At 37.2% G+C, this 6,366-nt stretch overlaps 1 non-coding gene across 1 annotated transcript; it reads right to left on the reverse strand.

The window, feature by feature from the left end:
• Window positions 1-795: 795 nt before the first annotated feature.
• Window positions 796-899, reverse strand: LOC112780923 (small nucleolar RNA R71). Its single transcript, XR_003191729.1, has one exon. It is a non-coding gene; the product is annotated as a small nucleolar RNA R71 (small nucleolar RNA).
• Window positions 900-6,366: the final 5,467 nt, after the last annotated feature.

A 6,366-nucleotide genomic window follows, 5' to 3' on the forward strand; every position in this document is an offset into this window, starting at 1 on the left:
AAATTTGCATCATATATTTCTTTTTCTTTAATTTTTGAAATTAAGTTTGGTGTCACCTAATTATTTTTATTTTTATTTATATTTTTTTATATATAAATTTCAAAATTTTCATTCCCATTTTCTTATAATTTTGAAATTCTACTGCTTTAATTATTTAGTTTTTTTTATTTTATTTCTTTTACACAGGTTACCTTACTGGGAATTCTCTGCACTCTGACGTAGAAATTCCCACTTTTCTTTGTTTTCTGTTTGTTTATGAGCAGGAACAGGGATAAAGAGTCCCTTCATGATTTTGATCCTGAACCTGAGAGGATCTACAGACGGCATTTGCAACAAGCACGACTATACAAAGCTGCAGAGTACACTATGGATCATAATAATGCTGTTAATTCTAATGTGGGAAATCCAGTTGGGAATGAGCAACCTAGAAGAGTTTTTGGCTCTTACACTGCTCCTAATGCAGATTTTTATGGCAAAAGTATTGTGGTGCCTCCTATAGCTGCGAATAACTTTGAACTGAAGTCACAGCTAGTTACTCTTGTGAAACAGAATTGCTAATATCATGGGCTCCCTCATGAAGACCCAAATCAATTTATTTCTGATTTTCTGTAGATTTGTGATACAGTGAAGACCAATAGAGTGAATCCTAAGGTATACAAACTCATGCTCTTCCCATTTGCTGTGAGGGATAGAGCAAAGCTGTGGTTAGATTCTCAACCCAAGGAGAGTCTGGATACTTGGGACAAGGTTGCCATTGGATTTCTGACTAAATTTTTCCCACCTCAAAAGCTGACTAAGTTAAGGGTGGAGGTTCAGACTTTCAGACAGAAAGATGGTGAGACCCTTTATGAAGCTTGGGAGAGATTCAAGCTACTGACTAGGCAATGCCCTTCGGACATGTTTCTAGATAGATTCAGCTGGATATCTTTTATGAGGACTTATGTGAAATGTCCAAGATGCGCTTGGATAATTCTGCAGGTAGTTCCTTGCACATGAAGAAGACACCAGAGGAGACTATTGAGCTTATTGAGTTGGTTGCTAACAACCAATACTTATATTACTCCAACAGGAATCCTTTGCACTCTGAGACCTCTCAGAAAAAGGGAGTTTTGGAAGTGGAAGTTATTGATGCTCTTCTTGCTCAGAACAAGCTCTTCTCTCAGCAAATAAATCTGATTACTCAACAGTTGAGTGGAATGTAAGTTTCAGTTGTCAACACTCAGAATGCACCTCAAGAGGTCCCTTATGACATGACAGGTAATTTTATGCCAAATGAAAATTATAATTATGCTCAATCTTCTACTGAACAGGTCAATTACATGGGGAATGCTCCTAGAAATACCAATAATGATCCCTATTCTAAGACCTACAATTAGGGGTGAAAAAATCACCCAAATTTTGGGTGGAGAAAGCAACCTTAGAGGCCACAAAATTTTAATAATAATTCTCAGGGTGGTTTTCAACAGAATAATTTTAATAACCACCAGTTTCAGTCATCTCAGCAAGCAACTTCTTAGCCACAGCAGAACAATGATTTGGGAGCAATATTGGCAAGTTTTAGACAGGAAACCGGAGTATCAATCAAGAACTTGGAGATTCAGATGGGTCAATTAGCCACAAAAGTTAATGAAACTGATCAGAGGACCACTAATAGCCTTCCTGATAACACAATTCCAAATTCAAGAGAGGAATGCAAGGCTATTATCTTGATAAGTGGACAAGTGGCAAGTATGGAAGCACAAGTTAATGAGGAGCCAGTTGAGAAAGAAGCTTCAGAGGAGAAGAAGGAAGAAGTAGAGCACGTCCCTCCAAAGAGTGCGGACAACCCATTCCCAGACTCTCTTGACACTTATCCTACATTGCCAAAGGCTCCTGAGTACAAGCCTTAAATGTCATATCCTCAGAGACTTCGAAAGGAGACCAAGGACAAGCAGTTTTCAAAGTTCTTGGAAGTCTTCAAAAAGTTGCAAATCAATATTCTTTTTGCTGAGGTTTTAGAGCAAATGCCTCTCTATGTCAAATTCATGAAGGAGTTGTTGTCAAAGAAGAAGCCTTTAAAGGGAGATGAGACAGTGATCCTGACTAAGGAATGTAGTGCCATCATTCAAAATAACTTGCCAAGGAAGATGCCAAATCTAGGGAGCTTTCAAATTCTATGCACCATTGGAAGCACAACCTTTGAGAAAGCGTTATGTGATCTGGGAGCAAGAATCAATTTAATGCCCTTGTCTGTGATGAAGAAGCTGCAAATCCAAGAGGCACAACCCACAAGGATAGCATTACAGATGGCAGATAAATCTATAAAGCCTGCATACGGATTAGTGGAGAATATCTTGGTCAAAGTGGGTAAGTTCTTCCTCCCAGCAGATTTTGTGATTCTTGAAACAGGGGAGGATGAGAATACCTCTATAATTATAGGAAGGTGATAAACCACTATTTTATGGTTTATCTTGTGCTCAATTGAGTGGATTTTAACAATCTTTCATACACTTATTCATAGAAATCGCATGTTTTACGTTTTCCTTCCTAATTTTGTGCTATGATTGAAAACATGCTTCTTTGGCCTTATATTTGCTAATATTAATCCTCTCTTATTACCATTAGATGCCTTGATATGTGTGTTAAGTGATTTCAGAGATTACAGGGTAGGAATAGCTTGGAGGATAGAGAGGAAGCATGCAAAAGTGGAAGGAATACAAGAAGTTGAAGAAATTGCTAAGCTGTCCAGCCTGACCTCTTTGCACTCAAACGGTCATAACTTGAGCTACATAAGTCCAAATGAGATGGTTTCAGTTGAGTTGGAAAGCTAACATCCAGGGCTTCGATTTGATATATAATTTGCCATAATTTCCCTGACGCTAGGCGACACAAACACGTGCTCCACGTGGACGCATCGCAGTGACAAAAATAAGCCTGGCAGATTTCTTCTCCAGTGATTTCTGGGCTGTTTTCGACCCAGTTTGCAGCCCAGAAAACATAGATTAGAGGCTATAAAGTGGAAAAATCCATTTATTCATAATCATGCTTTCATAATTCACTTCTCATAATTTAGATGTAGTTTTTAGAGAGAGAGAGAGAGGTTCTCTCCTCTCTCTTAGAATTTAGGATTAGGATTCCTCTTAAAGGAATTAGGATTTCTTATTATTTCAACTTATTATTTCAACTTCCTCTCAGGTTCAATGTTCCTTTAATTTATGTTTCTCTTTTACTTTTATATACTCTAATGCTTATATTTGTATTTGACTTATGTTGCCCAATTGGCTTATGAACCATTCATGTTAGGATTTTCTTTATTTAATATAAATTGAGGTATTTCAGATTTATGATTCTTATTTAGCTTTTTATATTCTTGGCTTTAATTGATTAACTGGAGACTCTTGAGTTATCAAACTTATCGTGGTTGTTAATTGTTATTTTTGCTAATTGAATTGAATTCCACTAACTCTAGTCTTTCCTTAGGAGTTGGCTAGGACTTGGGAATCTAACTAATTAGTCCACTTGACTTTTCTTTGCTTTAGAAAAGGTTAACTAAGTGGGATTAAAACTCAATTCTCATCACCATCGATAAGGATAACTAGGATAGGACTTCCGAATTTTCATACCTTGCCAAGAGTTTATTTAGATATTAATTTAATAATTCCTGCAATTTATTTTCCTTGTTCAAACCTTTCAAAATCCAAATTCTACCTTTTCCATAGCTAATAATAAGTCATACCTCCCTGCAATTCCTTGAGAAGACGACCCGAGATTTAAATACTTCGGTTTATAATTTTTATTGGGTTTGTTACTTGTGACAACCAAACGTTTGTACGAAAGGATTTTCTGTTGGTTTAGAAACTATACTTACAAAGCGATCACTTTTATTCTTTACCGACATTAAATCTCGTTCGTCAAAATGGTGCCGTTGTCGGGGAATTACAAACGTGTGCCTTATTATTGGTTATTGTAAATATTTTCTTTTTGCTTGTTTATTTGTTTTTATTTTTGTTTCTATTTTTGCTTTTTTGTAAATTAAGAGGTTATTGCTCTTTATTTTAATTGATTTTTTTTAAAATCACAAAAAAAAATTATATCCTTTTCAAAATCCTATCTTATCTTATTTCAAAAATCAAATTCCAAATTTCAATATTTAAATTCAAAAATTCAAAATCTAAATTTAAAATTTTAAAAATCAAACCTTTTCAAAATTTAAATCTTTTTCAAATCTTTATCTTATATTGTTGACTTTTTCAAAATTCAAATTTCAAAATTCAAATTTCAAATTTCAAAATTCAAATTTCAAAATTTAAAATTCAAAGTTTAATTTTCAAATTCAAAATTTAAATTTTAATAACCTTTTAATTTAAATTTTCTTTTATTTTCGTTTTTAATTTTTATTTGCTATTATGAGTTCTCACCCCTATCGCTTTAAGTTTGGTTCCAATGTTGTTGTAAGGAATGGAAACTATAATGAAAATAGGCATCAAGGTTGGAAGAATCAAAGATGGGAGGAGCCACAAGGATTTGATCAACCCTCTTGGCAACAACCCCCTCCAATGCACTATAACCAACAACCATTCTGTGATGCATACCAAAATGATGACTATGGTGGACCCCTTGTAGTTACCAACAAGTCCCGCTATATGCTTATGAACCATCTCCTCAACACAACTCTGGACCACCATACTCACAAGCCCCTTACCACCAAACACCACCATATGACCCTAACCTATATCCACCACACCAACCACCATATGAACCACACCCAGAACCACCACCTCAATATTCACCATCTCTATATCCTTATCAAGAAGAACCACCTTCCTATTATGAACCCTTTCTCCAAAATAATGAACCCTCATATCCACCCCGATCTCCAATGGATGACAAACTTCGTGTTCTTCTTCAAGGACAAGTGAAGATGCAAAGGGACGTATTGGAACTCATTACTGCCTTAACCGAGGTAGTCAATAAATTAGCTTCTCAACATCTGAGCACTCAAAGTACTCCCATGGCTGCATGTGGATAATCAAAAGAAGAGCGTAGCATAAAGGAGACACTAGAAACTTCGGTGAACAATGAGGAACATGACCTTGTATTGGAACAAGCGGAGGAAGCCATAATAGTTACAGAGGAAGAAATGGTTGAAGACTTAGGAGATGCAGAACCTCCATGGAAAAGTCCAGTCATAGAACCTCCTTCCGAGACATTTGAATTTGATGCCAAAGAGGGTGTACAACCTCCAAGGCATATCATAGCTAAAGACTTTGAAGAGGTTGATCAAGAAATGGAAATTAAAGAAGAAGAAGCACAACCTCCCATGCCCTTGGTAAGTAATGAAAAAGAGATTGAATTGGAAGAAAGCTACCAAGAGGAAGAGGTTGAAATTGAAGAAGTTTGCAAAGAGGTGGAAGTTGTCAAAGAGCACAAGGGAGTGGAGCTTGAAATCACCTTGCCAAAGTTATTGGAGACCTCTCCGCCTAAGTCACCATCATCCTTCACAACATTCAAGTGGGTAAAATTCATATCCCTTAGCTTTCTCATCCCAGTTGAATATGATTTACTTGAGACAGATGGTCAACTTAGAGCTCTTTGTGGCTATAAGAGTAAGAGGGAGATGGTTAGTGGTAAGAATTGTCATGCAAGGTTCAATATGGTTGCATGCTCCAAACTGAAGTATCATAGTTGGAAGAATACTAAATTGTATGGGTCTAAGAAGCTGTTTGGATGCTTCAGTGAGAATTTAGATTGCTTACCACCCAGATGGAATCATGATGATCAACAAGAAGGGTGCAAAAGCAAGATTTAGGACCCCGGAATTCATTCTGGCAATCAACACTCTTGGGGCCTTGTCACTTGCTTTAACTTACTTGAAGGCTTTCTGCGCCTGGTTTGGGATCCCAGAGGCTGTTGGCATTCCAAACATTGGTGGAGATTTCTGGATGAATTCAAGCACAAGCCACCATAACAGGAAGCTCATCAAATGTCCAACTTAAGGACTTTAACTAAAAGTGCTAGGTAGGAGACAACCTACCATGGTATGATCGTTCCTTTTCCATTTCTTCAATTTTGATTTTATTTCGTTTTGTTTGTTTTTGAGTTTTATTTTATTCTATTTTCATTGAACCTAGAATTATTCATAGCATCCACACTATCATTGCATTTTGCATCCTGCATAAAAAAAATCGCACGCGACGCGACAGCATCGCCGACACGTCCGCGTCACCAGTGCGCTTTGAAGAAAAGAGAATTGAACAGAGAGTCACGCGAGAGCGTGGCTGGAGGCGTGCCTTAGGCACAAACATGCCCACGCGACCGCGTTGCTGATGCGCTCGCGTCGTTTGCGAAATAGCTTCCCCACGCGTCCGCGTCACCCACGCGAACGCG

This window comes from Arachis hypogaea, chromosome 19 (genome assembly GCF_003086295.3).
Source record: "Arachis hypogaea cultivar Tifrunner chromosome 19, arahy.Tifrunner.gnm2.J5K5, whole genome shotgun sequence".
In the NCBI taxonomy this organism is placed as follows: Eukaryota; Viridiplantae; Streptophyta; class Magnoliopsida; order Fabales; family Fabaceae; genus Arachis; species Arachis hypogaea.